Source organism: Mauremys mutica, unplaced genomic scaffold (genome assembly GCF_020497125.1).
Source record: "Mauremys mutica isolate MM-2020 ecotype Southern unplaced genomic scaffold, ASM2049712v1 Super-Scaffold_100290, whole genome shotgun sequence".
NCBI lineage: Eukaryota > Metazoa > Chordata > Testudines > Geoemydidae > Mauremys > Mauremys mutica.
Window position 1 is genome coordinate 25337 of NW_025423305.1, and position 25022 is coordinate 50358.

The 25022-nt window shown below is 49.8% G+C and overlaps 5 non-coding genes across 5 annotated transcripts; 3 read left to right on the plus strand and 2 right to left on the minus strand.

The window, feature by feature from the left end:
• Nucleotides 1-1869: 1869 nt before the first annotated feature.
• Nucleotides 1870-1941, plus strand: TRNAI-UAU. The gene has a single exon. It is a non-coding gene; the product is annotated as a tRNA-Ile (tRNA).
• Nucleotides 1942-6445: 4504 nt separating this feature from the next.
• On the minus strand, nucleotides 6446-6517 carry TRNAA-UGC. Its single transcript has one exon. It is a non-coding gene; the product is annotated as a tRNA-Ala (tRNA).
• A 3043-nt stretch (nucleotides 6518-9560) lies between these two features.
• On the minus strand, nucleotides 9561-9634 carry TRNAT-UGU. Its single transcript has one exon. It is a non-coding gene; the product is annotated as a tRNA-Thr (tRNA).
• Nucleotides 9635-13235: 3601 nt separating this feature from the next.
• On the plus strand, nucleotides 13236-13309 carry TRNAT-AGU. Its single transcript has one exon. It is a non-coding gene; the product is annotated as a tRNA-Thr (tRNA).
• An 11336-nt stretch (nucleotides 13310-24645) lies between these two features.
• TRNAM-CAU lies at nucleotides 24646-24718 on the plus strand. Its single transcript has one exon. It is a non-coding gene; the product is annotated as a tRNA-Met (tRNA).
• The last annotated feature ends 304 nt before the right edge of the window (nucleotides 24719-25022 follow it).

A 25022-nucleotide genomic window follows, 5' to 3' on the forward strand; every position in this document is an offset into this window, starting at 1 on the left:
TGTCCCACTTTTATAGGGACAGTCCTAATTTTGGGGTCTTTTTCTTATATAGGCTCCTATTCCCCCCCACCACCTGTCCTGATTTTTCACTGCAGCGTAGCCTGGGCAAGACAGTGAGACACGGTCTCTTTTTATACAGGCAGAGCCTGCAGGGGGGGGATGGGAGCACCCACACGCTGGGGATTCTGACTTGGGGGGAGGGACGCACCCAAGCAACACGGATCTTGAAAAGGGGAACAGAGACACCCACAGATCCCAGATGGGGGCAGGCAGGGGAAACCACACACTGGAGCTAGTTCATGGGGTGGGGGACAGAGACACCCACCAAAGGTCCTGGATGGGAGCACCCACATGATGGGGATCTTGAACTGGGAGCAGGGAAGCACCTTGTACCAGAGGTTCTGAAGGGGGAACAGGGACACCCACACACCAGGTGTCTTGCAGCTAGAGCTGCGGTCTTGATTTACACAGGGCAGTGATGGGGAATTAACCATGTCCCTTGCGGAGCTTGTTCCACCTGATGATTAGCCTTATTGATCAACACTACGAGTTTATATCGAATTTAGCAGCGTTAAATCGCATTAAACCTGCACCCGTCCACACAATGAAGCCCTTTATATCGATATAAAGGGCTCTTAATACCGATATCTGTACTCCTCCCCGACGAGGGGAGTAGCACTGAAATCGGTATTGCCATGTTGGATTAGGGTTAGTGTGGCCGCAATTCGAAGGTATTGGCCTCCAGGCGCCATCCCACAGTGCACCATTGTGACCGCTCTGGACAGCAATGTGAACTCGGATGCACTGGCCAGGTTGACAGGAAAAGCCCTGCGAACTTTTGAATTTAATTTCCTGTTTGCCCAGCGTGGAGCGCCGATCAGCACAGGTGACCACGCAGTCCCAGAATCAAAAAAGACCTCCAGCATGGACCGTACGGGAGATACTGAAGCTGATCTCTGTATGGGGAGATGAATCTGTTCTATCAGAACTCCGTTCCAAAAGACGAAATGCCAAAACATTTGAAAAAATCTCCAAGGCTATGATGGACAGAGGCCACAAGAGGGACTCAACACAGTGCTGAAACTTAAGGAGCTGAGACAAGCGTACCAGAAAGCCAAAGAATGAAATGGATGCTCATGGAGGGAGGGGCGACTGATGACTGTAGCTATCCCACAGTTCCCACACTCTCTGAAAACCATTTGAATTCTTGGCTGAGTTCCCAAAGCCTGAAGGGTCAAAAACATTGTCGCGGGTGGTTCAGGGTATATGTCGTTCCCCCCTCTCCCCCCGTGAAAGCAAAGGGGAAAAAATCATTTCTCGCCTTTTTTCAATGTCACCGTATGTCTACTGGATGCTGTTGTCAGACGCGGTGCTGCAGCGCTACACAGCAGCATCCCCTTCCCTTCCCTTCCCGATGGCAGACGGTACAGTAGGACGGGTATCTGTCATCATCGTCCCGTGATTGCTCCTGGCTGGCCTCGGTGAGGTCGCCTGGGGGCACCTGGGCAAAAATGGGAATGACTCCCAGGTCATTCTCTTCTTTAAGCTTTGTCTAATGAAGATTCAGTCCTGCCTGGAATATTATAGCAGCTGGAGGCTGCCCTCCCCTCCCCCCTTTGAGATCTACTTGCAGAGGCAATAAAGTCAGTGTTGTTTCAAATTCCTGCATTCTTTATTACTTCATCACACAAATGGGGGGATAACGGCCACGGTAGCCCAGGAGGGGTGGGGGAGGAGGGAAGCAATGGGTGGGATTGTTGCAGGGGCACCCCCTAGAATGGCATGCAGCTCATCATTTCTGCAGGATGTCTGGGGCCTCAATTCTGGTCTAGCCTCATTGGGCAAGCATAAGTGGTACTTTTGCCAGCTGCATTGGTGGTATAGTGGTGAGCATAGCTGCCTTATGAGCAGTTGATCTGGGTTTGATTCCCAGCCAATGCAAGGATGCGATATTTTCTCTACTGGGAATTGGTTTTATTTCAGTCACATTGTATAAGTTTATCAATGAAATGAGAGAATCAATGTCCTGCAGGTCATTGAACACACAGTGGAGGAAGAAAGGGGCAGGACTATACAATGAGCTGTTGGAGTCATCCTGGTATTACAATGTTTGGTTTATTATTAAAAAAGAATTCTTTACTTCCCTCTCCCTTTTAGACTCAGAGCCTTTAAGGTCAGAAGGGACCAGTGTGATCATCTAGTCCGACCTGCTGCACCTTGCAGGCCAAAAGACCCCACCCACCCACTCCTGTAATAGACCCGGGAGGGGAGGCAGCTCTGTGCTCTGCCCCTACCCCAGGCAGCATATGGAGGCCCTCTGCTCCCCTCCCCCAATGGGTGTGCAGAGATGTGCCAGCAGCACTGAGGTGGCTCCCTGCCCACTCTGCCTCCGTCCTTCCGTGCCGCTCTCAGAAGTGGTTGGCACATCCCAGCATCCCCTGGGGCGGGGGGAGTGTCTCCATGCACTGCCCCTGCCCCGAGTACCAACTTCGCAGCCCCCATTGGCCAGGACCTGCAGCCAATAGGAGCTCTGGGGGCAGCGCCTGCAGGCAGCGGCACACAGAGACCCCCTGGCATGGCCCACCTAGGACCTGCTGCCGCAGGGTTGTGTGTACCAGTCACTTTGGGAGCTGCACTGGCCGGGGTAAGCGCCACCCCTCCTGCACCCCAACCCCCTCCCCCAGCACAGAGCCCGCACCCAAATTTCCTCCCATAGCTTTGCTTGTCTTCCTTTCACCCAGAACTGTCCTTCTCCTGGGCTGCAAGTAGCCATCCCTGGGAAGCCAAGAGGCAGGCACAGGATTCTGCCTCCCAGCAGCCAACCGCACCTCCCCAGGCTTTGCAGAACGAAGGGTGACACTCTACTAACCCCACTTAGCCGCACTGAGGCGCTTAGCTTCTGCCCTGCCTTCCTCAGCTCGACTTTCCTCTTTTGCCCCATTCCTGCCTCACTCCCTCCTTTGGCAAGTCACACAGAGGAGGCAGCAGGAAGAGCCGGCCGCCATAGGCCATCCTCCAAGGGCAGAGGAGACCAAGCCACAAGGCTTCAAAAGGTGCCTGGCCAAGGTCCTCTAGCTTTCCCCTGCTGATGCTAAGGCTTTTTCCCAGCTCATTTAACCACCCTCTGCCCTGCAGGGGTTGAGTTTATAACAGGTGTTACTAGCTGGCCCAATTTTGGGTAAGCGTAGGGAGGACTAAAGACCCACCAGAGTTTGCCAGAAAGCAGCACATTTATTATACTGACAGCTAAGCTCAAAAGAAGAAGGGGACGGGGGGTGTCACACTCACACTCGCATACTCACGCTCCCAAGACTGGCACAGCACTGGAGATGTCAGGATTCTGCAAGGTAAGTGTCCCACAGCGCAGCTATGGATGGTGCGATGAAGGTAAGTCTCCCTGAGGCACAATGAAATACAACACAGAGAACCACTGGCCAGGCGAAGGGCATTCACTGGAGGTACAAGCTTGTGAGTGCTCTCCTGAGCACAGGGCCCCTTCCCCTTTTAAGGACCTGCACCTCATGGCCTGCGACTAGAGATGACTTGGCTGCATCTGGTTGGTCACACTCCACCTTGGGCAGTGTCCATGCTCTGGGTGTGTGATCGCTGCCTAATTCGAGTCCCAGACACCTTGTCTACCTGGAAGCTCTTCTGCTCTTCAACCAGCCCATTCATCCCACGAGCATTCCAGGAGGGAGCGGAAGGGGAAAGCCACTTCACAGGCATTCAGAGAGGGAGAGGAGAGAAAAGTGGGAGCAGGGGAAGTATAACAGACCTTTTGAGCATAGAAATCACTGCTGCTCCTACAACAACAGGAACAAGCCAGGAAGAGCTGGGAAAATTAAGCCATCATGTTTCTGAACCAGGGACCTTTTGCGTGTTAGGCTAATGTGATAACCACTACACTACAGAAACTCTGTCTCAAGCCTGCTCCCCTCCCTTCATAAGAACATAAGAACGGCCATACTGGGTCAGACCAAAGGTCCATCCAACCCCACATCCTATCTGCCAACAGTGGCCAATGCCAGGTGCCCCAGAGGGACTGAACCTAACAGATAATGAGCAAGTGATCTCTCTCCTGCCATCCATCTCCACCCTCTGACAAACAGAGGCTAGGGACACCATTCCTTACCCATCCTGGCTAATAGCCATTCATGGACTTAACCTCCATTCATTTATCTGCAAAAAGAACAAGGAGTACTTGTGGCACCTTAGAAACGAACAAATTTATTTGAGCATAAGCTTTCCTGGGCTAAAACCAACTTCATTGGATGCATGTAGTGGAAAATACAGCAGGAAGATATATATATATATATTATATATATATACACACACAGACAGAGAACATGAAAAATTGGCTGTTGCCATACACACTATAACGAGAGTGATCAGTTGAGGTGAGCTATTATCAGCAGGAGAAAAAACCCTTTTGTAGTGGCCTTTCATGGCCTTTGAGAAAGCAAGACAGAGCCTTGGAAGACCCAGCAGGGTTTGTGGCACAGGAATTGTTCTCAGATTCCACTGAGACTTCAGCTCAGATTGCAGGATTCAAAGTCCTGAGTGCTGGCCCTTACACCATGGGACCAGCACAGCACCTGTTGATTACTGTAGACTTCCAACAGGGAGGATTCTGTGGGCATGGGCAACTCTAGGCATTTTGCCGCCCCAAGCACAGCAGGCAGCTTGCCTGCGGGAGGTCCGCCAAAGTCGCAGGACCAGCGGACCCTTCGCAGGCATGCTGCTGAAGGCAGCCTGCCTGCCGCCCTCGTGGCGACCGGCAGAGCACCCCCCGCGGCTTGCTGTCACAAGCACGCACTTGGTGTGCTGGGCCCTGGAGCCGCCCCTGTCTGTGGCGACAATTTTTTGTGGCAGGGAAGACTCAGTGGGAACATGCCTCTCTGGCCAGCCCTGTATTTGCTCAAAAAGTCAGCACCCAGCACTTTGCTGCAGGCCCAGAGGCCTTTCTTCCTCCAGACTGTGAGGCCAGTGGACAGGTGAGGCAGTAGCACCTTCAGTCCCAGGCAGTAAAGGGCCCTTCCTGGGAAAGGCCATGTCCTGAAAAGGAAAGACAAAAGTCAAGGAGAGTCCTCCTGAAACTCTCTGGGGAAGTCACAGAGGGAAACTGTTTCTTTGCCTGACCAGGGACTCAAACCCTGGACCCTCAGATTAAAAGTCTGATGCTTGGCCAACTGAGCTAGCCAGGCTCACGTTTTTTAAAAAAAAAAAAGCAAATTTCGTGCAGAAGGGAAACTAGTCAAGAAAAATGAGAGCAGGAAACAATACAGAAAACCTGCTACTCTCACTTTCTTAGCAGTCCTAGCCCCAGCCTGCTCCTCCATCTGGAGCCCTGAGGCCATATTCTTTTTTTCATTAAATATCAAATCCAGGAGAAAACACAGTTATACAAAGCAAAACAAAATCACAAACAGAAATGTCATTGGAAATACAGAAATAAAAAAGGAAAATTCAATTCCCATCACTTTATCATGTCTGGGCCATTCCTGTATCGAGAGCACCCGCTAAGGTCCCTGTGTGCTTACGAGAAACCTGGAGGAACTCATACCACAGCCTGAACATGAAACTCAACTGCTCCCGGGTGCCGCAGTAAAACCCTTTCCCTGCTGTGACGTTGCACTCCATAGGATTTTATAAAAATATGCTAATGAGTGTGAATATAAAGTGACTGGACTATGCTTCATGCAAAAGGTCTCTTGTAAGGTATCATTACAAAGCTTATAATCTACTGAGTGTGTTCATCCTATTTGTATGAACCGATCATTCCTGGATCTGAAACTAGAAATATGAACTATAACTCTGAGGTCCTGTTGTAATGATGCAAAGTGTGGGCCATTAATAGTGGTTTGGACTCTTGATGGCTCCCATTAACTAGGCCAATTGACTGGAGATGGCTCTGTCCTGCACCATCTGTGAGTCAGGCCAGGAAGAATGAAGGCTTGGGGGTCTCACAGGACATGTGACCATGTCCCCCGGTACAGGAATCCATCTTAAACCTGGGGCTCTTCCCCAGGTGAGAGACAAAAGATTGCTGCCTTGTACCAAAGCTGTATAAGGGGGTGGAACTGAACAAACATGGCTGCAGTCATGAGACATCCCCTAGCTACCACCTGAGCTGGAACAAGGGCTGTACCAGGTGAAAAGATTGGGCCCAGACAAGAAATGAGTCTAGTCTTTGCACCTCAGTCTGTGCAGATGGGACCTTTCCTTCCAGTGCTGGAGGATTCTTCCTTCTCATCTACCCTTGTCCCAAGCAGCACAGCAGGTGGGAATCTTAAATGTACAGAGGTGACTTAGGAGCAGAAACCCCCCCCAGACCTTCCATGCAATTGGCACTTACCCCTCACTCAGCAGGATTGAAACTCCTGCAGGGAGATTGCTGGGCTACATCCCCTCTGGGCATGAGCAAAGCAACAAGGTGAAAAGAACCTGGAGATGCTGGGGATTGAACCCAGGCCCTCATACAAGCAAAGTATGTGCTCTACCACTGAACTACATCCCCACATGGGCCATGTGTGCTATAGGTTGCACTCAGAGCCCTCCTGTTTCCAGAGCATCCAGTGGCCTAACAGCAGCATGGGTGACACATTCCCTGATCTGAGGGCCAAACCTGCTGTCCTGGAGGTTGCTGGTTCTTAGGGGTCACTTTTCAGCAGGGCCAGATTCGATGTGTGGGGCAGAGAGAGTGGGTGCCCTGGACTCAGGGTGCAAAGAAACACTCAGCCCTCTCCCCTGTATTGGGTGGGGGGTGCTGCCACCCCCTGCTGGAAGGTAATGGGAGGGGAGGGGCGCTGTGAGTCACTCAACACCTGACCCTGGTGGCAGCAGTGCTGTGGGGAGCTCCAGGTGTTTCTAGGATCTGCTATTGCACCTGCCTGTGAAGTCCAGCTTTCCCCAGCACATTCACTGCGGTGCGATTGGGTCACTGTTTCCATGGCTGAACAGCAAAGAATCGCTCCCAGTTTCCCTTCTATCGGCAGCAGAGTTAGCCTGTGTCGGTGGTTAATGAGGTGGATCTAGTTGTAGATTGTTATTCATTCCCCACCTTGACAATTCACACAGTCCCTTTCCCAGGCAGATTCCCAGCACCTCGGTGATCCTGGTAGCAGGGGTTGGGGCCTGAGATTTTCAGGATTCTTTCCGCCTCCACCTGCAGTGAACTCAGCTTTCCCCCCATCCCAGACAACCCATGAAATAACAACAGGGGCATAAAGAAAGAGGGGAGGGAACATCTCACGGCCAGGGCTGGATGTGCCCAGGGCCCCCAACTCATCCATTGTTTCCATGGATTTTGGCTCCCTGCTTTGCACAAGGGACAGAGAAAGATCTTGCTGTTCTGTGTCTGTGCAAGGAAAATTGTGTTTCTGTATGAAAGAGAGGTGGGAAATGGCCCCATGGTGGGACAATATCCTCAGGATTAAGACCTAAGGACTCAGGCTGAGAACTGATATAACTCCACTCATCTGGGATTTAACAAATTATCTTCCATGGAGCAGGGCTAGTTCCAGTGTTTTTGCCACCCCAAGTGGAAAAAAAAAATTAAAAAGCTGCAATCAAGGGCAGCTCTACCTCTGCCGCTTTTGGCAGCAAGTTGCTTCCCTCCTAGAGGGACTGAGAGGGCTGAATTGCCGCTGAAGCCTCCCCTTTCCATTGGCCGCCCCAGGGACCTGCTTGCTATGCTGGTGCCAGCCCTGCCACAGAGACACTAGGAAGATGGGGGAATTAGGAAAATACCATGCATTTCTTTATATTGCAAGTGAAGAATAACTGAAGTATTTTTGGTTTAAAGTCACTTCTTCTTAATTGGGAATTGAACCAAGGCCTTAGCAGTGAAAATGCCAAATCCTAACCACTAGACCACCAGGGAGCTAGTGATGCTGTTTTTCTTCTCACTTATGCTACACTTTCTTAGGCTACTTTCTATCCAACTTCTGAAGCTGCTCCATTGTCCACTCCCTGAGGGGCTAAGAGCAGAGTGTGCAGGAACCCCTGTACTCAGGGTCACAACCTCAGCCCAACCCAAGGCACTGAAACAAACTCAAATGATGCTTCCTCCAGCAGGATCACAGAGCAACACAAAGAAAATCCATGAGGAACAATCCTCCTCTGCCTTCATTTACCCCATCGCAACCCTCTCAGCAGCTGACTCTTGTGGGAAGGACAGTGAGCTGATAGGAGCTCTGGCATAGAGACCAAGGGAGGGGTGTTGCACCCCCTCAGTATGAGCTGATCACATTCTGACTCTGGAAGAGGAGGGAAAGGCGATGGCCACATGATGGGGCCAGTATGTACCTAACATGGTTCTTTTATGTGGGATGACTCTGAACATTGACTGATCTCCACTCCTTTGGATTTGAAGAGATGTTTAGTTGTGTACTTAGGAACCTATAAGGCTGAAGCAATTTTATGGATGGTGACACTACGATTAAAGGGTTCTACTGGGAGGTAGAACCCTGATTAAAGGATCAGAGGGGTAGCCGTGTTAGTCTGGATCTGCAAAAGCAGCAAAGAATCCTGTGGCACCTTATAGACTAACAGACGTTTTGCAGCATGAGCTTTCGTGGGTGAATACCCACTTCGTCGGATGCACGGAGATAGCTGGGAGTGCTGGTGGCATAGGGTCTGAGTAGAGAGTCCACATATCCAGACAGTCCTTCAGTGAGAGTGCCTGATTGAAGGGTTATTTAATGTTGTAGAAATTGTTAAAAACACTTAGCTTAAAATGGAACTGCCTGTTATTAAAGGCTGGTTTCCCCACATCAGTTCCATAAGCTCTGCTAGAAACACCCTGGGTTCTCTTCTGCCTCTGTGGGAACTGCAGGGAATCGTCCCCTGCTGCCCTTGGCTCCAGGCTGGTTTTTCTGGGGAGGGGACGTGGAATTGATTTGTTTGCTGTTGAGAAGGAACCAGGCCAGTTCTCAGTGAATGTGAACTCCCAGCATCTTCCCAGTCCAACCCAGGCTGCTGCCCTGTCCCAGCCTCTGTTCCCCTGGGGGCCCTGCGTGTTTGACTCTAGAGCAGGCCGGGAGCAGCAGCTGAGGCAGAGGACAGCCTGGGCCGGGCAGATAAGAAGGAGTTTAGCAAGCAAAAAAGGTAAAATGGCAGTGGAGCGTTACCTTGGACTCAACGGCATTTCTCCATTCGTCTGTCTGCTCTGGGGCAGGGACAATAACACGTCCTGCTGCATTCGTTATTTCAAAGGGCGGTTTAGGATTTTCATTCTCACACACACGGTGCACAAAGCAGGACTCCACCCTCGGTGCAAACTAAACAAGCTGCTCACAGATTCTGGCAGCCACAATGAGCATTTGGGTGAGAGCTCAGACCTGCCCCTGTCCCAGAGGGAGGGGGTCATCTGTGTGGGGACTGGACCACTGACCTACCCACTCCTAACTCCCAAACTTTCAGTAACTCTGTTATCAGTGTCTGTGAATGTTATTTAAACCATAAGAAAAACCATACTGGGCTAGACCAAAGGCCCATCTAGCTCTGAGTCTTGTCTTCTGACAGTAGCCAAGAGCAGGTGCCCCAAAAACCAGTCAATAAGGCACCACTGGGAGTTGAACCCAGGATCTCCTGTTTACAAAACAGATGCTTTAGCCAGCTAAGCCATAGTGCCGGAGGGGGGGGGGGACGCTAAAACATACTGTCTGGCCACACCTGACTCCCTGCCATCCCCACCGGGGCCTGACAAGCTTTGCTTGTGTTTGGATTCTGCAAAGCAGAGGAGCAGGTGACGTTTTCCTTGCAAGTTGTGTGTGAGTGAATCTTTGGCCAGGTCTGCACTACAAAGTTGTTTCAGCAGAATTATATTGCTCAGGTGTGTGAAAAACATACTATGCTCCCTCGGTTGGTAGCTTGTGGCTGGTGTACACACTGCAATGCCACATCTGGTGACAACACTGACCTGTTTTGGTGACAAAATAAAACCACTTTGATGAGAGGCCTAGAGCTTTTTGCAGCAAACTTAAAGTGAGAGAGTGTCACTGTAGACGCTGCTGTTCATTATATCACCATAACTGGCCTCCCCCAGTATCCCACAATGCCCTCTGTGAACTCGCCTGCCCTGCATTCCTGCTGCAGAGCCATGGGCCCCTCCCCTTTCATAGCTCTGGGAAGTTCTGACAGCTGAGCCTGCTGCTCTGCTCCGGCAGCCAGGAGCAAATCACTGCCCTGGAATGCTGCTCTCTCCCACACTGCGAACACAGAGCAGGGTGGCGGGAACTTCCTTACAATGGGGGAGAGCACCGGCATCTGAACTGTGATGCCCCCATGACACCCCTTCCCTCAAGCAGGCTTTTACCTTCTAAACAGGGACGTCTGTTTTCTAGTAAAATCACTAAAAGAGAAGGAGAAAACTCAAAAGAGGTTCCTCCTGGCGCTCACGTACATGAACCCGAATACTCTCTCAGTCCTCAAAGAGAGACCTCGAGAAGGAGACTTGCTGGAGCAAAGCCACAGGGGTCTCTGAGGTTTCCCTGGCCCCTCGCCCCTGTCCTGCCTGGCTGGTGTCAGCATCTCTCTGTGAGGTCACCACCTCCCCACCACCTTTGACCAACAGTCTGAGGTCCTGCAAAAGGCCTTTGTGATGTCACTGCCACACCCCTCCCTTGCTGTGCTAAAGTCCTGCCCCTGGCCAGGCACTTTGGAGGCTTGATCTACTCCCTGTGGATCACCCCACTCAAGGAGCGTTCGTTCTAGAAAGCAAGCCAGCTAGACAGAAAAACATTAGACACTGCTCCCATTGCTACATTCAGTTTTTCAGAAATTAGTCGACTTTATGGCCAGAAGAGACCATTAGAGCATCTAATCTGACCCCCTGCATATCGCAGGCCTCCTATATGACACAATAGCTACTTTTGGAGCAAACACATTCCAGAAAGGCATCTAGTCTTCATTGAATGACATTAAGAGATGGTGAATCCATCACGTTCCTTGGTAGCTTGTTCCTGTGGTGAATCATCCTCGCTGTTGAATATTTGTGCCTTAGTTGTAATATGAATTTGTCTCTTTTCGCCTTCCAGCCACTGGGTCTTGTTATGCCTTTCTCTGCTAGATTAAAGAGCCCTTTAATAGCCAATCTTTTCTCTCCATTAAGGCCCTTCAACACTTCAATGAAGTCACCTTTCATTCATGAAGGACCCCCCGCCGCCGAATTGCCGCCAAAGACCCGGAGCGGATGAATCTCCGGGGGCCTGGGCCCCACGAGAGTTTTCCAGAGCCCCCGGAGTTAGTGAAGGACCCCGCTCCAGGAGCCCCGAAAAACTCTTGTGGGGGCCCTGCCGGGCCCAGGGCAAATTACCCCTCTTACCTCGCCGGGCAGCCCTGATGGGACCTGGAGCTACTGTTATTTCAGGACTCCTGTGAGACCCTCAGCTGGTCGGTTTGCACTCTGCTCTCATTGCTTCCTTCTCAGGACTCTCTCTCCTCCTGCATCTCTGCTGCTCTCCTCCCCTAGACATTGAACTCAGCCCTTGCTGCTGCCAACACCAACTGGCAGAAGGGCCTATAAGTCTTATTCTCTATCCCTTTCTTAATGATTCCCAAGATTCTCTTTGCTTGTTTGACCGTCGTTGCACACTGAGTGGATGTTCTCAGAGAACTATCCGCAGTGACTCCAAGATCCCTCTCGAGTGGCAACAGCTATTTTTGGCCTCATCATTTTATATGTATAGTTGGGATTATGTTTTCCAATGTGCATCACTTTGTGTTTATCAACAAATCTGCCATTTTGTTGCCCTTTCACCCAGTTTTGTGAGCTCTTTTTGTAACTCTTCGCAGGCTGCTTTGGACTTAACTTTCCTGAGTAGTTTTGGATCATCTGAAAATTTAGCCACCTCGCTGTTTACCCCTTTTCCCAGATCATTTATGAATATGTTGAATAGCACTTGTCCCAGAGCCCCTGGGAGGCACCACTATTGACCTCTCTCCATTTTGAAAACTGACCATTTATTCCTACCTTGTAACCAGTTATTTACCCAGGAGAGGACCTTCCCTCTCATCCCATGAGAGTGTAATAGAGCAGAATAGGGCTTCCTTCGGAGGGGGAGTGAACTGAGAATATATCAGGGGGTTGTGCACATTTACTGTCCTGGTGAAAAAGTGTGTCTGATACTCAGTCTTTGCTGCTCCTGCCAGCTGTGATGGCTGAGGACATTTTCCTTCTCTGCTCCAGGGTCTCTCTTCTGCCTGATTCTCAGCAAGTCAGGCCCCCTGCAGACTATGGCAGAGCAGTTTGGTAATAGGCTGCAGGACTCACCACGTAAGAATGTAGCTGCTGTAGCACCTTGACTGTCCATGGGCTAAATCCTGCAGCCCAGGATAACCTCCCACTGATGACAATGGGAATTGAGCCTTTGTAACTAGCTGCTGGTACCTGAGGTCTCAGCTATGGATTAAACTGGGGGCAAACACAGCTTCAGCCAAAGAAGTGAAGGATGTAAGTGAAAGAGCAAAGCTGGCCCTCGGGAGCTGCTGCAGTCCCATCACCACAGCTGGAAGGGAGAAGAGGAAAAACTCCCTAAAGTGCTGAGAGCAGCCCCGAGAAAAGGAAGTTTGTCAGGGAGATCAGTAGCAATAACTATGAAATGACGGAGTGCTTTCTCCTCTGTGCCGACATGGCTGAATTGTGTTACTTTACTGTGAGAATAAGCTTTAAAATATCCTGCTCTAATTTCAGGATGCATCTGTAACCATAACTGGACCCTGTGGCCTCTGGATAGTGATCTTTGGGCAGAGCTGGCTGAAGAGCCTTCCTATTCACCAGGAGATCCTGGCTTGGCCTGACAGTTCCTCCTTGCAGAACCCGGCTTGTCTGTCAGGCTCCTTTTTTGTATCTCTTCTCATACAAAGAAAAGACCTCACTGCACAATCCTTGTAAGTGCTTGTTCAAGACACAGAGACCCTTCCTTGCAGCTAAGTCTTGGAAAGTGTTAAATGGTAAGTCTGGAGCTGATGGAAAGGTTACCATGACTCAGAGTTGAGCTGAAGCTGCTGTGAGTGAAACACAGAGCACTAATCAGTATCTGATCACCGCAGCTTGTGGGAGAAGCACATGTTAGAAGCCCTCTGTCAACTCAGCTGTGGCTTTCTGTGCACAGAGAGCCAGACAGCAAAAAGTCTGCAAGTCTTGAAGGAAATGGGGAATGTCTGTACTTTGGAATTTGAAGGTGTAGTCTTGGACCATCAAGTGGAATGATTGCAAATACTCCACGGGGGCAGGCACCGTGGCTTAGCTGGCTAAAGCACCTGTTTAGTAAACAGGAGATCCAGGGTTCAACTCCCAGTGGTGCCTTGGTGTATGGCTTTTACCTTCTCTACTCACATTTTCCTGTGTCTTCCTAGGAAACAGACGAGACCTCCCTTGCCAATCCAAGTAATTGCTTGCTAAGGAAAAGGCTTCTTTGCAGAGGAGCATTGGAGAGAATCAAGTCACCAGCCTGGAGTTGATGAAAAGGCCATTGCGTAGGCAAGGAGGTTGCTTAGACTGCAATTGCTGTGACTCGAGAGCCTGTGTTGCGCCCATGCAATTCGCTGGGAATATCTATGCACAGAGCCCCTTCTAGAGGGTTCTCTGCAGGGCTTGCAGGAAATGGAGAATTACTGTCCTTTCACCTTTCATTTTATTGTTGTTGATGAAACACGGAGCAGTTAGGGGAGAAGTCCCAGAGCGTGGCACCATGGCAGAGCTTGCCAAGAGACCTGCTGGATAAAAAGCAGATCCAGCATCCAGTGCTGCCTTGCTGAACACGCCTCCTCTTGTCACCTTTTGGTCGATCTCTTTTGTTAACGGGGAAGCCCGACTCTGGCTAGCCATACAAATGCTTGCAAAAGAAACGGGTCTTTTTGCTGACAAGTGTAGAAAAGAGGCATCGGATAAACGTGGAAACAAGGTCAAGGTCGCTGTGACTCATCTTGCATGTGCAGCTCTTGGAGCTGCAAGGCACTAAGCACAATATTACCCCGGCTGGTCATAGGAGAGTCTCTGTGTGGTGGGATCTGTGGGGTACAAACACAAACAGTGGGACTGCTCTGTCCTCTTATTTCTCCAGCCTGGGCTGTGTCTTACAATGCTGCACTAGTGACAAGCAGCAAAACCCTCCTGGTGCTGTGATTACTCAGCCAACATCATGCAGCAATGCACCCAACTAAGTGGCATGAATGCTCTATAAGCCACTCCTCAATTATACATAGAGAAACACCAGCATATCTCCCCAGCCCTCAGCCTTGCACCTCAGAAATGTACCATCTTACACTGCTCAAAACCTCTTGAAAAGTGCAAGCTCATTAATTAATTCGCCACTTCCTCAAAAAAAAAAAAGTGACCATGCTCCAGCCTTTTTAATCTGAGCAGCTTTCCCAAGCACTTTGGACAATTTTACAAGTCAGTGTAAAACATTAAAATAAGTTTATTAACTACAGAAAGATAGATTGTAAGTGATTATAAGTGTTAGGCACAGAGGTCAAAGTTGGTTACATAAGAAATGAAAATCGAATCTCAGTGTGACATTCTAGACCTTTGGGGGCGCGGCTGTAACCCCCATATTCCTCATTTTCACATAATCGTGATCTTACATATAAAGCATGACTTGTAAGGTATTGAGGGAAAGGATATGATCTGCTGCAAGTCATTTCTCTACCCATCTATGTATACCATTCATGCATATGACGTTATGAGAATTGTGTAGTGTGGTTGTCACTGTGCTGTAAGTTGGGGGAATCAGCCAGATATTAGCTCCCCAGTGGCAACAGCAAGGAAAGTAACCAACGCCCAGACAGGGTGTCAAACAACCCATCAAGAGCCATTGTCCAGCAAGGGAGCTACAACGCAATGACTCACCTGCACGAGGCCACACGAGGGGAATTGCTCAGCCTTGCTTGGAGAGACGCAGTGCTGCTCACCTGACTCTGAAGGTGTGGGGGGGCAAAGCCAAGAGGGAAGAAAGGACATGATAAAAGGAGAGACGTTCGCCAGGCTTTTCCTCTCTCTTCCAGCTCCGCCTACAGACACCCCCACACCAAGCGACTGAAGCGCTGATCAAAGGGGAGAGCCTGGCTGAAAAGCAACCAGCCAGCCTGTGGTGAGAAGCAGCTAAGTTTGTAAGGGCACTGAAAGGGTTAAGATCAGCTCAGAATGCATTTTGCTTTTACTTCACGAAAACAGCGAGGAGTCTGGTGGCACCTTAAGGACTAACAGATTTATTTGGGCATAAGCATCCGTGGGTCAAAAACCCACTTCTTCAGATGCATGGGGTGAAAATTGCAGATACAGGCATAAATATATATTGGAACATGACATGAAGGGACCTTACAAGGGGAGAACCAGTGTTGAAGGCCAATTCAGTCAGGGCGGATGCGGTCCACCCCCAATAATTGATGGGGAGGTGTCAATACCAAGAGAGGGAAAATTGCTTTTGTGGTGAGCCAGCCACTCCCAGTCCCTATTCAAGCTCAAATTAATGGTGTTAAGTTTGTAAATAAATTGTAACTCTGCAGATTCTCTTTGAAGTCTGTTTTTGAAGTTTTTTGAATGGCTACTTTTAAATGTTAATGTGTGAATGTGTTAGTGAATATGTAAATGGATTTTTGTTTGTGCAAGTCCCATATGGTGTAGTGGCCAGGATTCCTGGTGTTTTCATACAGGCAGCCTGGATTCAATTCCCAGTGTGGGAACAGTCCAGAGCTTTTGCTCAGAGGGGAGGCAGGAAATGAAAGGAATGGGAAGAGATCTTGCCAGCAGGGGAGTTGGACAGTGTTGGGAGGGGATCCCAGAAGTGGGGGTGGGGGGCAGAGATCTGAGGGGAGATCAGGGAAGAATCCCAGCTGTGTAGGAAGTTGACACTCTGGAGAGCACAGGCCTGGCATGGGGAGTGGGAAGAATGACTCTGTCCTTCTAAACTCACCAAGGGCAGATTAGGCAGGACTGGAAGAATTATGTATTTGTTGGTAAATGTCAATTTCTGTGTAAACACACAACCCAATGGCAAAATATTTCCATCGATAATAATCAAAATTGACAGATGGGCAAAGTAAGAAACATGCTGCTTGAGAACTTATCCTGTTCTAATCCTATTGGGGTCCCCTCTGCCTTACACACCACCATGTGGGTGTTTCATTTCCCTCCCCATTTTCACACAGAGACACAATTTCCTTTGCATGGATCCATGATCAGCAAAACCTCCCTGTGTCTCATGTCTGAGCCAGGGCATTCGATTCCATTGAAACCTTCTCTCCTGCAATGGCAATGGTCAGACAGAGGGGATGCTGCCACCTTCCCCGCTCCCCCCCGGCAGTGAGCTATTCTCTCTCCTCTTCATGCTGCTGTTGTTATTCCATGAGTCATCAAGGATAGAATAAAAAGCTGAGTTTACTCCAGGGTGAGGAAAGAAAGGAGCCACCAACTCCCTGAAAAATCTCAGTGCCCAGAGAAAACCTGCCCTGCTATCGGAATCACAGAGGTGCTGGTGATATGACGGGAAAAGGGCCTGTCTGAATTGTCAAGGCAGGAAATGAACAATCTACAGTAACATCATTAACCACAAACACACTCTAATCATGCTCCAGCCAGTAGGGAAATGGGCAGGAATTCTTGCTGTTCAGCCATAGCCACACGTACAGAGCTGCACAGCAGTGAGTGTGCTGGGGAAGCTGGTCTGAGCAAACAATTGGAAATGACCTTTCAGTGAGAACAGAACCAGAGTGTAGAAAGGCCCCTGTGTTAAGTGGTTGTGGCTGAAGGCTTAGGGAGCTGGGCTAGAAAACCATGGGTGTCTTTCTGTGGAGGCTTGATTCTTGCCAGCAAGGCAAGGCTGGTGTGTGGTATCTTCATGGTTGTACTTTCAGTGTCAGATCACCTACAGTGCACCAAGTCTAGACGTATTCAGAGGCTAAGGACAAGTCAACATTTCAAACATTGAGTCTATGTCACTGCAGCTCATTAATGGAGATGCTCTATGACAGAGTTTCTCAAACTTCCTTTCACTACAACCCGCTTCTGCCAAAAAACTTACTACATGGTCCCTGGGAAGGGAGGTGGAAGGATGCCATATCTTATACTGACATGTGCCAACTTCTCATAAACTCAAGGCTGGATCTGTGGGAAGAACGTCTCCCTACAGAGGGGAGTAACACAATAGGAACAGGGATTCTTTGTTCAATCTGTAATTCTGAATAAGACACAATTCTTTAGTTCTTAGCTCCAACACCTGGCAATTTGCTGACCAGGCCTATCTTAGCAAGCAAGGCTTTCTGTTTACCCCAGCTTTCTCTTAGCTGATCATGATTTGCTAGGCCTCCGGTCCTTTGACCATACTCTGGACTTTGGGTCTGGAAAAGAGCTGGCACAATCCATAGACCAGGTTGTTATACAAAATGCACATGGATTTTTAACCCTTCACATTCAGTAATGGCAAAGTTCTTGGTTCAGGCTTGTAGCAGTGATGGAATAAACTGTAGGTTCAAATCAAGTCTCTGGAGTCCATCCACAGCTGGGATGGGTCATTCAGTCCTTTGTCTAGAGCTTCAGTTTGTAGCAAAGTCCCTCCAGAGGTATGAAGCAGGATTGAAGACAAGATGGAGATGAGGCATCAGCCTTTTATACTCTCTTGCCATGTGGTCTTTGCTTTTTTGTCTCAAAGACGCTCTATCCAGCATGTGGCATAGAAAAACCTGAGTTCTGTCCACAGGCAGGTCCCTGCATACCTTGCTGAGGCACAAGGCGAATCTGCCTTCTCTCAATGGGTCGATTGTATAGCTGATGGTACTTAATAGGCCATCAAGCAAGCTAGGCAGAACTGACATCAACTTGTTTGGCTGGGGTGTTCCCCAGAAGCAGAGCACAAGTTTGAAATATGGGCAGCATAGACCCAATATTCATAACGTCAACTACAAAAATGATACACATCTAGAGATAGCATCATTATAATCAGTCAATCAGAACCTCTCCATAAACCCCTTACACGACAACCTTCCTACCATATTGGCTGAAAATATAGAACAGTGGTCCCAACGGTGATCTATACAGTTACAGATTATGTCAATAACGTCACAGGAGGTGACACGGCATCAGTGAGACTGATACTGGAATATTGCCTCCAGTTTTGGTGTCCTCATTTGAAAAAGATGTTGTGAAATTGGAGCTGGGGCAGCAAAGAGCCACCAAATGTTTTGAGGGCTGGAGTAAAATGTCTTCTAGGGAGCTATTGAAAGACCTCAACCTGTTTAGCTTATCAAAAGAAGATTGAAAGGTGCCTTCATTGAAGTGTTGAAGGGCCTTAATGGAGAGAAAAGATTGGCTATTAAAGGGCTCTTTAATCTAGCAGAGAAAGGCATAACAAGATCCAATGGCTGGAAGGTGAAAAGAGACCAATTCATATTACAAATGTAAGCAGAGTCAGGATGAGCCCCACCCTGACATCTGGTGGTAAATTATGGGGAGTGCGGAAAGAAGTTTCGGTTATTTGCATGGGCACTTCCACCCCACTTAGCATACCGCAAAGCAGCATGGGATGGTTATTTTCACAGCTGTGGGAGCCCCAATTTCGTTGTTATTGGGGCAGGAGGAATGAAATGTTGTCACCCTGATTGGGTAAATGGGGAACTCCAAAATTGTCTTGTGATGGGGGGGTTCATTGTTAGCTGGATAGCACTTGCTAGATGGGGCACATGGGTTCCAAAACCAATTGAAAAGAGAGAGGCTGGGGACAGAGATCTATACTTGGTGGTGCAGGCTCCTTGTGTGAGCCAGAAGCACCAGTTCCACCTATGCCTCTCTCCACTGTGGAATGTCAGAGTTAATTTTTGATTCCTTTAAGAATCTAGATACAGGTACTGAGCTGAACTCACTGGCACTGGGGCTCCCCTACTATGAGTTGGAATCACTAAGATGCTGAAATCACTGAAGAGCTGGACTTGCTGAGCTGAGAGTACTGTGCTGATGAGTGGGGGAGCCTGAAGCAATACCATGGAGAAGAGCAGCTGGCAGAGCGGAGTGGAGCAGTTGGTGCAGCCACTGGGTGAGTGGAGCCAAGCAGCTCGCGAGGAAGGCTGGAGTGGCTCACAGGACAGCTGGTGGACCAGAGCAGCTGGCAGAGCGGAGCAGCCCACAGAGCAAGCGGAGCTGAGCTGTTTGCAGGGATGACTAGTGGAAGCAGAACCCTACGAAGAGGCAGGGCAGTTGGCCCCGAAACCACATAAGGTGCCCCTTTTTACCCAGGCTGGGGAGGGGGACCTCTGCAGAGAGACTTTTGAACTCTGGGGATGCACTGACCTGGGACAGAGACTTTTGGGATTGTGGGACTTTTGGGACTGTGGGTGATTTGGGGGTTGCTGGACTCAAGGGCCCAGAGAGAAGGACACGGCCCAATTTGCTGGGGTGGGTCTTTGCTCACGGTTTGACCTATGAACTCTAGCTGAGGTATTTTCCCAATTTAATGCTTGTTTATCATATAATTAAACCTTTTCTGTTACACCAAGACTCTGTGCTTGCGAGAGGGGAAGTATTGCCTCCTCGAGGCGCCCAGGGGTGTGTGTAAGATTTTCCCAGGTCACTGGGTGGGGGCTCGAGCTGGTTTTGCATTATGTGGTGGGGAAGGGACCCCTATGTATTGAACCCGGCCCTTGCTGCTATGGTTTCGGCTCGGCAGAAGGGTTACACAAATAAGACACAAATATTCAACAGCGAGGATGATTCACCACAGGAACAAGCTACCAAGGAAAGTGATGGATTTGCCATCTCCTAATGTCATTTAATGAAGACTAGATGCCTTTCTGGAATGTGTTTGCTCCAAAAGTAGCTGTTGTATCATACAGGAGGCCTGTGATATGCAGGGGGTCAGATTAGATGCTCTAATGGTCTCTTCTGGCCATCAAGTCGACTAATTTCTGAAAAACTGAGTGTAGCATTGGGAGCAGCATCTGATGTTTTCCTGTCTAGCCAGCTTGCTTCCTAGAACGAACGCTCCTTGAGTGGGGTGATCCACAGGGAGTTGCTCAAACCTCCAAAGTGCCTGGCCAGGGGCAGGACATTAGCCCAGCAAGGGAGGGGTGTGGCAGTGACATCACAAAGGCCTTTTACAGGACATCAGACTATTGGTCAAAGATGGTGGGGAGGTGGTGACATCACAGAGAGATGCTGACATCAGCCAGGCAGGACAGGAGCGAGAGGCCAGGGAAACCTCAGAGACCCCTGTGGCTTTGCTTCAGCAAGTCTCCTTCTCCTGGTCTCTCTTTGAGGACTGAGAGAGTATTCGGGTTCAAGGACGTGAGCGCCAGGAGGAACCTCTGTTGAGTTTTCTCCTTCCCTTTTAGTGATTTTACTAGAAAACAGATGTCCCTGTTTAGAAGGTAAGAGCCTCCTCGAGGGAACGAGTGTCATGGGGGCCTCACAGTTCGGATGCCGGTGCCCCCGCCCTGCCATGTAAGGAAGTTCCCGCCACCCTGCTCTGTGTTCGCAGGGCGGGAGAGAGCAGCATCCACAGCAGTGATTTGCTCCTGGCTGCCGGAGCAGAGCAGCAGGCTCAGCTGTCAGAACTTCCCAGAGCGATGAAAGGGGAGGGGCCCATGGCTCTGTAGCAGGAATGCAGGGCAGGTGAGTTCACAGCAGGCATTGTGGGATACTGGAGGAGGCCAGTTATGGTGATATAATGAACAGCAGCATCTACTCTGTCACTTTAAGTTTGCTGCAAAAATCTCTAGACCTCTCATTGAAGTTGTTTTATTTTGTCACCAAAACAGGGCAGTTTTGTCGCCAGATGTGGCATTGCAGTGTGTGCACCAGCCACAAGCTGCTGACCGAGGGAGCATAGTGTGTTTTTCACACACCTGAGCAATATAATTCTGCTGAAACAACTTTGTAGTGCAGACCTGGCCAAAGATTCACTCACACACAACTTGTAAGGGAAAACCTCACCTGCTCCTCTGCTTTGCAGAATCCAAACACAAGCAAAGCTTGTCAGGCCCCGATGGCAGAGAGTCAGGTGTGGGCAGGCAGTGTATTTTAGACACCCATGGCTTAGCTGGCTAAAACATCTGTTTCATAAACAGGAGATCCTGGGTTCAACTCCCAGTAGTGCCTTGTTGACTGGTTGTTGGGGCACCTGCTATTGGCTACTGTCAGAAGACAAGATTCAGAGCTAGATGGGCCTTTGGTCTAGCCCAGTGTGGTTTTTCTTATAGTTTAAATAACTCTCACAGGCATTGATAATAGAATTACTGACAGTTTGGGAATTAGGAGCAGGTAAGTCAGTGATCCAGTCCCCACACAGATGACCCCTGTCTTCCTCTGAGACAGGGGCAGGTCTGAGCTCTCACCTAAATGCTCATTGTGGCTGCCAGAATCTGTGGGCAGCTTGTTTAGTTTACGCCAAAGGTTGAGTCCTGCTTTGTGCACCGTGTGTGAGAATGAAAATCCTAAACCCCCCTTTGAAATATCAAATGCAGCAGGACGAGTTATTGTCCCTGCCCGAAAGCAGACAGACCAATGGAGAAATGCCATTGAGTCCAAGGTAATACTCCACTCCCATTTTACCTTTTTTGCTTGCTAAACTCCTTCTTATCTGCCCGGCCCAGGCTGTCCTCTGCCTCAGCTGCTGCTCCCGGCCTGCTCTAGAGTCAAACACGCAGGGCCCCAGGGGAACAGAGGCTGGGACAGGGCAGCAGCCTGGGCTGGGCTGGGAAGATGCTGGGAGTTCTCGCTCCCTGAGAAGTGGCCCGGCTCCCTTCTCAACAGCAAACAAATCAATTCCACGTCCCCTCCCCAGAAAAACCAGCCTGGAGCCAAGGGCAGCAGGGGACGATTCCCTGCAGTTCCCACCGAGGCAGGAGAGAAGCCAGAGCTTATGGAACTGACGTGGGGAAACCAGCCTTTAAGAACAGGCAGTTCCAGTTTAAGCTCAGTGTTTTTAACAATTTCTACAACATTAAATAACCCTTTAATCCTAGTGTCACCATCCATAACATTGCTTCAGCCTTATAGGTTCCCAAGTGCACAACTAAACATCTCTTCAAATCCAAGGGAGTGGAGATCAGTCAGTGTTCAGAGTCATCCCACATAAAAGAATCATGTTGTGGTACATAGTGGCCCCATTATGTGACCATCGCCTTTCCCTCCTCCTCCAGAGTCAGAATGTGATCAGCTCACACTGAGAGGGAGCAACACCCCTGCCTTGGTCTCTATGCCAGAGCTCCTCTCAGCTCAGTGTCCTTCCCACAAGAGTCGGCTGCTGAGAAGGTTGCAATGGGGTAAATGAAGGCAGAGGAGGATTGTTCCTCATGGATTTTCTTTGTGTTGCTCTGTGATCCTGCTGGAGGAAGCATGATTTGAGTTTGTTTCAGTGGCTTGGGTTGGGCTCAGGTTGTGACCCTGAGTACAGGGATTCCTGCACTTTCTGCTCTTAGCCCCTCAGGGAATGGACAATGGAGCAGCTTCAGAAGTTGGATAGAAAGTAGCCTAAGAAAGTGTAACATAAGTGAGAAGAAAAACATTTTCATCATTTCCCTGGTGGTCTAGTGGTTAGGATTTGGCACTTTCACTGCCACAGCCTTGGTTTAATTCCCAGTCAGGGAAAAATGACTTTAAACGAAAACTGCTTCAGTTATTCTTCACTTACAACATAAACAAATCCCTGGTTTTTTCCTGATTCCCCCATCTTCCCAGGGTCTCCATGGCAGGGCCGGCTCCAGGCACCAGCACAGCAAGCAGGTACCTGGGGCGGCCCATGGAAAGGGGAGGCTTCAGCAGCAAGAACCTGGCTGGGAGTGGGGTGAAGGTTCCCTCTGGGCAAAGGGGAGCTGAAATCCCTCAGTGTCCTGGAGTTTAAGCAATGGAAGCTTCAAACCCTGCAGGGGTGTGGGCTGAGGTGCATCAGCAGAAGGTTGTGCTGGACGGGGCGGCAGGTTTGTATAATTTTTGGTGGTGCCCAGAATGGGACCAAGTCCTGCCCCACCCCACAGCTGTGTAAGGCTCTGGGGTGGGGGGAGTTTGGGTGTGGGAGGTAGAGGGGTTGGGCTCTAGGAGAGAGTTTGGGTGCAGGGTCTGTGCTCAGTCAGGGGGTTGTGCTGCAGCAGGGTGTGGGGGGGGCAGGGTCTTGGAGAGAGTTTGGGTGCAGGTGTGGGGTCTGGGTTGGGGGTGCAGGAGAGGGTGAGGGGTGCAGCATTTACCTCGGGCATCTCCTGAAAGCAACCCGCACCCCCCTCTGGCAGCAGCCCCTAAGTGGGAGGGCAGGGGGCATCTCTGAGCACGGCTGCCCGCAGACTCCACTCTTGCAGCTCCCATTGCCACAGTTGTCAGAGTTGGCACTTGGGGTGGGGGCAGCATGTGGAGACTCCAGCCCCCCACCCCAGGGGCCGCAGGGACGTGCCAGCCGCTCCCGGGAGTGGCGTGCCACACGGAGTGAGGGCGGGCAGGAAACCACCTTAGCCCCCTTGTGCTGGTGGTGGTGGTGGCAGGGGTCCTCGGGCCCTTTTAACTTGGCCGGGGCAGCAGGTGGGACCAGGGGGGACTCTCCCAAGGGTCTAACGTTGCTTTGCACAATGATAAATCTTGGAACAGGACAGAAATGAAATGGCGGCAGAACCTAAGGAATTAAAAGCCTCCGGATTCATGTGTGAACACTGACTCCGAACGGAAACTGTAATTTGACTCACTTTGTGTCTGCGGCTGATTTAAAATATCAAGGCAAAGCCATTCCAGTGATTGTGACCCTGGGTTTGAGGAGGCTTTGGTCTTATTAAAATGTAACTAGCATGTTACACTTGTGTTTTTAAAGGTGGCTTCCCCAAGCAATCCCAAGTTGTTCTTCCCACAGCTGGCTGATGGGGGGCAGCAGGGGATCTCCCCAATCTGGGGGAATCTCTCTGGGTCACACTGTTAGTTCTCCATCCATTCTGCCCATAATCACACACACCCCTCCCCTCCCCATTATCAGTGTTTTAGAGCGACCCCTCCCTCCCTTTATGGGATACAGACTCTCTGTGACAGAGACTGACTGGGGCTCCTCTCTGCACGGCCCCAGTGGGGAAGGAAAGAGACTGGAGGGGGGGGGAGAAGACAGGCAGAAGGAGTCAAATGGGGCTAAACCAGAAAGGAGGAGATTTTCTTCCTGTTAAAATGTCCTGGAGTCTCATGGCTGAAAAGCCACATCTTGAGTTAGGTTTGATGCATCAGCCTTTCAATTACCAGGCAAAGGTGTGAACCCCAGAGACTGATAACTGCCTGCTTCCCAGCTTTGTCTAAGAAGCACTTGCACTGGTGCAACTGGTTAGTGCAAAGGGGGCTTGTGCTGGGGTTATGAATTCAAGCCTTATCTGGAGCACTGGTTTCTATTCCTTGTGTAGTTTCCCCAGCTTGCTTTGCTTAATTCCCATGGAAAGTGACCTACTAGGAAAAGGAGAGTAAGTTCTAAAATGTGGAAGTAGGTGCATAGGTTGGAAACATCCCCCCTGTGCTGCCATTAGTTCCAGTAGTTTGTTCACTGGCAGCATAAATTGGTTTCTTTGCTGCTGTGAAAGCTGCCAGGAAAAGTCTCTGCTCACCAGAGCTCCCTGCTTTTTCCAGCACATCTCTGGCTCCTTCCCTGCCCCAGTCACTGCTGTAGGAGGGTCCTATATACACTAAGCCTAAAACTTTCCCAAGCCTTCTTAGCGCAGTTGGCAGCGTGTCAGTCTCATAATCTGAAGGTCCTGAGTTCAAGCCTCAGAGAAAGCAATGGCTTTTGCTCCCTGCTTCAGATTTTCCACAGGAAATCAGAGAAAAGAAACTAGAGGAGAGTGGTTTCTAAACACCCTCCCACCCATCTAACACACAGACTTTTCTATGGCATTAACTTTTCCTTCTCTATGGAGCTTGTATTCTTCATAGAGCAAAATAAAACAAAAACATGCAAGTCTAAGTCTAATACAGTATGAAACTCAATACAGATCAAATCTCACCCTCAGAGATTTTCCAATAAGCTTCTTTTGCAGACTAGACTTATTTCTAGTCTGGGCCCAATCTTTTCACCTGGTATAGT